Source organism: Pseudochaenichthys georgianus, chromosome 5 (genome assembly GCF_902827115.2).
Source record: "Pseudochaenichthys georgianus chromosome 5, fPseGeo1.2, whole genome shotgun sequence".
In the NCBI taxonomy this organism is placed as follows: Eukaryota; Metazoa; Chordata; class Actinopteri; order Perciformes; family Channichthyidae; genus Pseudochaenichthys; species Pseudochaenichthys georgianus.
In genome coordinates this window covers 8,063,453-8,073,383 of record NC_047507.1, presented here as the reverse complement: position 1 = coordinate 8,073,383, position 9,931 = coordinate 8,063,453, and positions in this window count along the sequence as shown.

The following is a 9,931-nucleotide window of genomic DNA, read 5'->3' as shown; positions in this document are numbered from 1 at the left end:
CCACATGTTGAGTTTCCCACTTTCTAAGAGAGCACCACTCCAAGGATTCAAAAGATTCAAAACGTGTGACAGCCCTAAGCATGTACAGGATGAGTGACTGAGAAAGATCACAAACAGGATCGGTCATGACACACGTAGTATTCCTGGATCACACCAGAGTGAGGATGTTTGTACCCAAGCCAATACAGTGCAGACGACGCTGGAAGTTTGGTCACAGCTCTTTAATCTGCTGACATGCTTCGGGGATTTGTGAAAATGTGGGAATGATTTATTATCTTCACGGCCTACTGTATATTTTCTACTTTTTAATGCTGCTTTATTCTATTTTGAGATGTTTAAATTCTAGTATTTTTTATTTTAACTCTTTAATTTCTACTTATGTGCAATGCCTTGTTTCTTGTGTTTTATGCTGCTGCAACGCAAAGATTTCCCAAATTGGGATCAATAAAGTACCTCTTATCTTATCCTATCTTATGAGTTGTGCAGCTGTAGAAACTGTGAGAGTGAGCCCAAGTGCAGTCAGTGTGGGGGAATCACGAATCACGGAGATCTGAGTAAAATAATAGAGAATAGGTCCAAGAAAATAATAAATGGAGAAGAACAACCAAAGACAGGGAAGAGTCTAGGAGACAGGGAGTGTACAGCAGGTAGGATTATTATTATTATTGCTTGTGTAAGGACAAGAATAAGTTCTTCGTGTTTCTGGCCATGGTGATCAACTGTGCTACCGAGGCAGAAAGACAGGCTGACAGAATTGAAATAGTTGTTGATGCTGCAAGAAGGTTTCTGTACATTGTGGGAGTTATTGGAGAGGAAGTGCCGGGGAGAGAGGCTTTCATGCCCTCTCACAGTCTGCAGCAATGATATCAGTACTCATTTGAGATAAGAGTATAAAGCTTGATTATGTTTAGTTAAAGGTGGGGGAGGTACGTTTCAGAAACCGGCTCGAGATACACTTTTTGTTATATTCCATATTGGATGGCCTACCTACCTACCTGCCTGTCAGCCTTCCATCGGGGCACAAACTTATCTCGTGCCCTCATTGGTCATGTGCGCGTTCGTGTGTGTTGGAGGAGGGGCTCTGTAAGGAAGTGGCAGATTTTCTCCGGTTGTGTATTTTCAAATTCTAGCGATCTCAAGCCGGTTTCTCAAATGTACCTACCCCACCTTTAATGTCCCTTTTCATTTATATATATATATATATATATATATATATATAATATATTAGTCATAATAGCGTTTTTGGAAAAGGCAGTTTATTATTTATCCGGTAGTTGACGCCAGAGGCGGATTTAGGATTGTAGGAGATCCGGGGCTTAGCCCAGGAGTTGTTGGGGGGGGGGGGGGGGGTGCAGGGGTAAAGTGCTATTTTTTTTACAAGTGGGGGGTGAACCAAACATCCTTTAGGGGGGGTCGTCGCCTCCTCTAGGGGGGTCCGGGGGCATGCTCCCCCGGGAAGATTTTTTTTTTTTTTTAAATATTGAAGTTAAAAGCATCAATCTGGTGCACTTTGAGAGCAACATTAACCCTACCTTAATAATACCTTAAAGGGGACATATCATGCTATATTTGAACAATATATTGTAGGGCCATACCTATATAAAGTATATAAATAGTTTTTCTTTCAAAATACCAAACAGATCCTGCATTTTAGCCATGCCTCATTTCGCTCTATTTGCTCTTTCCAGCGCTGTTTTTGCAGGGGGCTGATTCTGTGAGCTGCACCACGCCCCCCTGCAGGAGAGGGGAGCGTGCTCTGAGATCAGCTGCTGGGCTGCAGCGGGGAGAAGAGGGGGAGAAAAAGAGATCTCCGTCCTCCGTGTTTTATTCTAATATTATTATATAGAGTCGTTATTCATTTGTTTTAAAGCTCAATAAATAACAAAGAAGACCTTTGACCGGCACTTTCCTAATTTTGTCCGGAAGATTTAAACTTTAACGGACATGTTGACCGGCGAAATAAAAATCTAACTGAAACTCTCCCGCACGGTCCCCTCGTTCCTTGGAAGAGCCGGAGAGGAGGGTGTTTGTCATCTGCTGGTGGACTACCGGAGAGAATTACAGCGAGGGAGGGATTGCATTGAATTACAGCAGCGGGAGCAAACTCTTGCCTCGGGGAGGGAGAAAAAGAGCCAGAGCAGAGTATAAACAGAAGGGCAACCATGCGCGGGAAGTCTTCTTCGCTGCTTTTGTGGCAGACTTCAGCGCCACTTACAGGCCTGGCATATGTACTACAGCGTCTCCAGACGCAATGGCCGGCCGTGGCCCAACCCCACATTCCCCTGATAGGTGGAGAATTGACCAATAAGCGGAGCACCACTTCTGTGACGTAGAAAATAATTCAAGATCAGTCTGTATCAGATCCGTTGCAGCCCCGTTTTTAGAGATTTGGGTATGGAGGAAAAGAGAGAGGGTTGTGTTTTCTGACACTTGGTGAGTTCCCTGGAACACCGGGGACTAGGGGTGTAACGGTTCACAGAAGTCACAGTTCGGTTCGTACAGATGTAGCACTCCAGATCAGACTCAAAAGGGTGTGTCCCAGTCAAAAGCCCAGCGGATGCCAGGGGCTGGGGGTGTTGCCAAATTGCTAGAGGGCGTTGCCCAATTTCCCCATTTGTTCAATTACAGGATTTAACCATGAGATGGCGCTTCATTCACAAAATACACAATGGGTGTTGTAGAAACATCAATATTTTAGATCAAATAAAGTATATAGTTTGCTTTATGCAGTATATTTCCTGTAATATTGTACAGTAGATTGAAGTAAATCAATTTATACATTAAGATAAGATAAGATGGACCTTTATTAATCCCGTGGGGAAATTCAGTAGTTCAAACAGCAACAGGGTGAGAGTGAAAAACAGGACAGCACAGATTCACACAGATTAATAAAATCAAAAATAAGATGAGCGATAAAAAATAATAATAATAATGAGAAACTATGAAATAAGAAATGAATACAACTAAAATGTAATTATCATATCATATATTATAATGTATTGTATTATTAAGTAATATCATACATTAACCCCATTATAGCAGATGCCACATTAAATGGATGAACACATGTATGCATCAATAATTACAACAGAGTATTTCTAAATACAAGTTGTAAAAATACTTATATGTATTTAATATTAACCCTTTGGAGTCGACCGTCACGCCGGCGTGATCAGATCACATGACCTGTTCAAGCCGGTGCCGCATAAAAACAACAGTCCGGACAACATTGCCGTGTGTTTCTGTCGAAAGTGCTGGCTTGAAACTACTGTATATCCCAGTCTTTGATTCATGCAAAAAGACCCAGTAAACACGGAGATACGGTGATATAAAGTTAATACATTTCAAAAGTATGAAATATGGAAGCACATATTTGAATATCTTCGCCATATTTGATCATTTTACGAAACGGAAAATACTGGAAACTGTAGATCCTGCTCAACAGGATGTATATGTGTATTTCTGTCGAAAGTACTGGCTCGAAACTATATGCCAGTCTTTGTTTCATGCAAAAATACCCAATAAACACGGACATACGATGATATAAAGTTAATACAGATATATTTCAGAAGTATGAATAATGGAAGCACATATTTTAATATCTTCGCCGTATTTTATCATTTTACGAAACGGAAAATACTGGAAACTGTAGATTCTGCTCAACAGGATGTATTTACCAGGAAGGGGTGAGGTAATCAGGTAAACGGAGTGATACGAAACGAGACGAAAAGAGACGAAGAGGGACGGCGGGAAATGGAGAGAGACGAAGATATACGAAGACAGGCTGCGGGAGACGAAGAGAGGCTGCGGGAGACTGCGATTGAAGTAAAGTGACAAACAAACATTGAAAATGTAGATATAGTTAGATATATTTAGAGTTTTGAAGACTCAACTATGATGAAGAGAACTCTGAACGTGAGTCAAGCTTTAAGCTTGTTTTTTGACATTGAGGAGGAGGAATCTGTGATGTTGCCCTCTGTGTCGTAGTTGACAGAAACCGCTTTGAAGCGTGGCACAGATAAAGACAGAAAAAACAGATTTTTGTACATAATGTGTATATATATATATATATATATTTGTATTATATTTATAATAACACTTTTGCCTTATCAGAATGAAATCCCATGCTACCTCAATCAAACTTTCACATTATCATAGTCACATCCCATGTATATATTTCCAGCTTTTAAATGGTTTCGTTGTGTATGTTTGTGTTGTGAAAAATAAAATCATTTTCAAAATCTGTTTTTACATATATGTTGTGATTTTGGGTCCAAAATGTTCATATAGTAGAAGATCACCTACATCCAAACGAAATAAATATAATTAATTATGATGAATACGTTAAGTCTTGTTCATTGTTTTTCACTTTTATTAAATGTTTGATATTTCTTTCTCTGTGTGCGGGGGATCACAGGAGGGGGGAGAGCTGTGGAATGTGACTCCACACATTCCGATGGTCAATTAGTTTTAAACAAAGGGTCCCCAACATACATATGAAACATGGGGGGGTTGGGGCTGGAGAACGGTATGGTCCTACCGTTTTCATACTTTATATATCTTAGCATATTCATACACACTGTTCATACTGCTCACAGGCTGATATCTAGTGTATTCATACCCCTCACTGTTTATTCATCATTCAATGAATTATATATTTTATTCTGTAGATTGTGAACATTACTTTTCACTTTACTGCTTGTTGCTCCTGGTTAGAAGCTAAACTGCATTTCGTTGTCTCAGTATCGGCGGTCACTCCTGATGAACCCACCAGGGCTGTTTCCTCAGAACGAGAGGAAAGTTTTTACCAGGACAGCTTTTTTAAGGGACAGCATCGCCCTGAGATCTATGCTGCTAATATGTTCATGGCCATAACGCCATTTGTAACATAGGCTATGGGAGAATGGTGAAAATAACCAACTGGACTGGGACCAATGGGAAAATGCCTCTTCCCCTCAATGTGAAGCAACAGATTGAGTCTTATGTTTCCAATCGGTTCCCAAATCTGAACATTGACCAGTGGCATAAGATCAGGAGCCGGGTAAACGAGAGACTGAGGAGCCTCAGAAAAACAGATCCCGAAATCGCTCGTCCTGGTTTCCGCAGCAGATAGGCCTACAGCATGTGTCTATACTGTATGTCAGTTATTTTAAATAAAATGGTGAAAACTGAACTTGAAAATTGTTTCCTCTTTTTATTTTCGGGATGGGGAGACGTGTGTGATTAAAAATTCATTCGCAGAAATGTAAAGTGATCTAACTAAGTTCTATTCATATTCTTGACGGGAAGAGCCGTGTAAATGGGTGGCCATATGCATTTGAAAAGCAATATAAATCACACAGTTATTATGCAATAGGCTATAAAAGCACCACCGATTACCTTTCTCCAATTCAAACTCTTGACGGGAAAAAAGGAAGGTGTAAATGGTTGGGCTATACTGTACTGTATACATACAAAGGCCATTCAATAGACGTTCAATATATAGTATTCGTTTATTAGAGTCGGCTTGACTCGGTTTGCATTCATAAAGAATGCACAAATGTGTTTAATCGTTAATGTCATAGTATTCGTTTATTAGTCCCCGAGGGGAAATGGGTAGCAGCACATCACAGAGGCATTTAAAAAGTGAAGAACATTCAAGTTAAACAATACTAAGTAAACAATTAACACAGTAAATTATGTGGATTAAATCACATTTATTTCGTTAAAAATAAACGAAATGACTCGGTTTGCATTCATAAAGAATGCACAAACGTGTTTAATCGTTCATGTCAGATATGTACTAAGTAAATAGCCTACATTAGTTCCTGCTCAAGATTAGATTCAACTTTATTGTTATTGCACAGATTACAGGTACTGAGACAACGAAATGCAGTTTAGCTTCTAACCAGGTGCAACAAGCAGTAAAGTGAAAAGTAATGTTCACAATCTACAGAATAAAATATATAATGAATTGAATGATGAATAAACAGTGAGGGGTATGAATACACTAGATATCAGCCTGTGAGCAGTATGAACAGTGTGTTAATCGTTAATGTCAGATATGTACTAAGTAAATAGCCTACATTAATTTCATGATGGATTAAACCACATTTATTTCGTTAAAAATAAACAAAATGATTAAATGCAGGGTGAATTGCCCTAATGTGGAACATTTTTGCATTTCAGACTTCGGGAATATATTGCGACATGAAGCCGATACAATAAATCAAAATCCAGTAACATTCTGAAATCCCCAGGATGTGTCCTAATCAAACCAAAAGAGAACATGCAGATATTAAACTCATACAATAAATGGTAGACATATTAGTACTCTTAGTGCCAAGTTGTCTCAGACAATCTGTGTTCCTAATGTGGGACAGTTCTGTGCAAAATGTGGGACACTGAAAAGTCTATATTAAAAAGCCTCAGTCACCTTCATTCATGTAATAAAAAAATCTCAGGCCAGTAACACTCAAAGCTACAGTAAATGTGCAATACCATGCTATGTTACTATTTATAATGTTATTGTTGTTACAACAGAAGATGTTTTTATTTAAATTGAAGTTAAATGCATCAATCTGGTGCACTGAGGGCAAAATTAGTAGATTTGTGGATACGGCTCTCAACACTCATATGAAACAGAACTGTTCTTACAATGTGTGTTGGAAGCGAAGGTATTAAATTACTATGCATATGTTATTGTGTAAACACACAGCTGATCACCTGAGAGCTGCCGTTTCATTCAGAGCGTTTAAAAAAAACGACGGTCTGATTTCAACAACTCAATGTGTGATTATTATAGCAGTAATATTAGACACTAATAATACAGTAAACTATGAACACTGTACATATTATTGTTTGCCCGTGGGATTAGGATGATCGGTAGAGAGCCGCTGCGTCGGATGTGATATAAAAACAAAGCGATTATTGTCGTTGTTGTAAACTCACGTGGATTAAATGTAGTGCATTCATTTCAACTCGCGAAATATGATACATTAAATGATCGCGAGGATCACGATCGAACATCGTTTGTTTGACCCTGGATGCATTTCCTGATCTAAAAACATAGCGATGGTTTTGTACTTACGCGGCGTAAATTACGCCAACGTGAATTAAACATCCATCCTATCCGTGACATATATGGATCTTAACAAATATCCGCTATATCAGATCCCTGTAGATCAGCTGTTTATTTCACATGAGTTCCAGTGTGGCAGCTTTTCACGGCTCCCCCTGGTGGATCCATGATCCATTGCTGCTGGTTTCATTATAATTAAATGTATTTATCAAGGGGGCGTTTCAAGTCCTGCGGGGGGGTTTTCCTTTTCAGCAGGGGCCCACCCCGTGCCGATCACGGACCCGCCCGGGTAGGCGTCTGAAACGAAGCGCTACATCTGTACCTCGGTTTGGGGGTCACGGTTCGGTACGGTTCGGTACAACAACAAAAAGCAAAAAAAAGTCCCAAATGCATAATTCCAGGTTTGTTGTTATTTACTTTTGAACAGTAGTGCAAGTTTCAGTTTAAAAATAAGGAACTCTGACATTTTGAATAATTAACTGTATTAAACAGTTAAAAACAAACCACAAACAGCACCACACACTCAGATGGCCATAGTATCTATAATGGCTGATGTCAAACAAAAAGGTTTCATCAAGCTGTAAAACTAAAAAGAATGTCTTGAAAATATCATAAATAATAAGAAAGTGTTTCAAGTCGTTGAAAAAATATGCCAAAAGCTTCCGTTATTTATTTTGGTCTCTCGGCTTTCATGTCTATTGGCTTCTTAAAAACAGCGGGGATCAGCTGTTGAACTGCTGTTGTCTTTTGCCTGGCTCCAGTGATTGGCAAATCTGGGTGATGCCTTCTGATGTGATTTAGCATGTTTGGCGTGTGTTACCATTAGCATACTGCACCGCTATCGAACAACGCCGACACACCGTCCTCTTCCGATCCACTGCGCATTGCTTATCGTTTTATAGATCTATTCTCATCCACCATCTTTGTTTGTGACGTAAAGAGTGTAAGAGTCACGTTTCTGAATCGGGCACTCTGAGTGGATGCAGTCACAGCCAATCGGATTCAGAGTGTTGCCTGTCAATTCCGTTGCCTGTCAGTTCCGTTGCTATGGTTCCGTTGTTATGTGTACTGAAACGAGAGCCGGTATAATTCCACACGCGAAAACAAAATAAAAATTGGAATACGTTATTTTAGTGTCTTAAAAGTAGACTGAGGTATGAAGAGTTAACGTTACATCTTAGAATACTTTTTAGTCATGTTCTGTATACATACTAACATATAAGGGTATTGACTTAGTGTGGTTTATCTTTTTGTCGCTGCTTTTAATTTAAACTGAGCTGTTGTGTTCATCAGTAAAGTGGAACTTCTGTGTGAACTATTCATATCTTAAACTGCACTGTAACTTTTTATTCATGTATTTTTTCTTTTAATGTTTCTTTTATTATCTTTTACTGTTTTTAAATGCCTTTGTCTGAATGTCTTTCATTTTTGTAAAGCACCTTGAATTGCCTTGTGTTGAAAGGTGCTATATAAATAAACTTGCCTTGCCTTGGTTACTCCATGTTTACTAGCTATAAGATTAACGTTACAGTACATCACTCTTTTTCACTTCTTACTCAGTCAGCCAGAGTGCAGATATCACCATTAGATTCACACACCTGAAACATCATCCATTTCTTCACTGCTGGTGATGACATTGTTGTCAGTTGCTGATACTGCTGCTGCTGCTGCTGCTGCAGCTTGTGGCGCCTGCTTCGATGAAAATAACTTTCTAATATCCATAACTTTATAGGCTATTAGCTTAAAACTCCTCAGGCACTAGGAAGGATCACTTCTTCTTCAGGGCAGGGAAGGCTACGCAGTACGCAGGCTAATGTCCCGCAGCGACTGCCTCTCTGGTGGACTCCGGTACTGCACATTACTCCCAAGACATTTTCAAAAAAAATAAATTAAAAAAATAATTTAAATTTTTTTTTTAAGTGAAACATCCGGGGCTTTTCAGAAAACATCCGGGGCTTGAGTCCAAGTAGCCACCCCCTAGCGCCGCCTCTGGTTGACGCTAATGTTTGGATGCCAACCGCCTCTAAAAATCCCCAAAACAAGAAGAAAGAAGAAGGGGTGATCCTCCTGAGCAGTGGCAACAGATGGCTTTGAGGACAGAAACACAGGACATGGTGATGACTTTCAGATTTAAGAAATATAATTCATTCAAATGCATAGTATTTGCCTATATGTAAATGGATATTAGAAACTTTAAAATAAATAATGAAATAAAGAGAAACTTGAAAATATGATCAAAGTAAAGTTGAAGTGCTGAATCTCACGCACAGATTCTCGCAATGACTCCAACAACATCCTCTCCTGCCTGCAACTCTTCAAAAGAGCGAGATGCTGTGTTTTGGAAAAGGCAGTGATGTAACGATGCTCTGTGAAGCCTCTGCAGCAGGTGGAGGAACTGCTGCTAGTGTCATCTGTTGTCCACTAGAGGGAGCCTGGGACACACAGACCACCAGGTGATATACTGTGGCTGCATTCACATCTAGTGTCCTATGAGAAACAGGAGTAACGTTTTTAAAAGCCAAATGTATGTTGTTGTTTTTTTGTATGTTTTTGATTTATTGAAAGTCTTCAGCACTAGGCCAGTTCTGCACCCTGAACTTGTTTTACACTTCTCTTGCGTTTCGGGTCAAAAGTGACCGAGTGACTTTGTTTTTGACCATAAATATTGTGTTTTCATCCAATTGCCTCAATAGCTTATGTTATCCTCCACACTAGGCCTCTGAACATACACTTGATGGTCACCACTTGCATTGATTTCTTTGTGATTTAGTCAACAGTGAAACCCATGATGTTTTCGGTCAGAATTGACCGCCATAGGAAATGAATGGGTTTGAGTGTATTATGTTCATCCTGCAGATGGAAAACATCTCA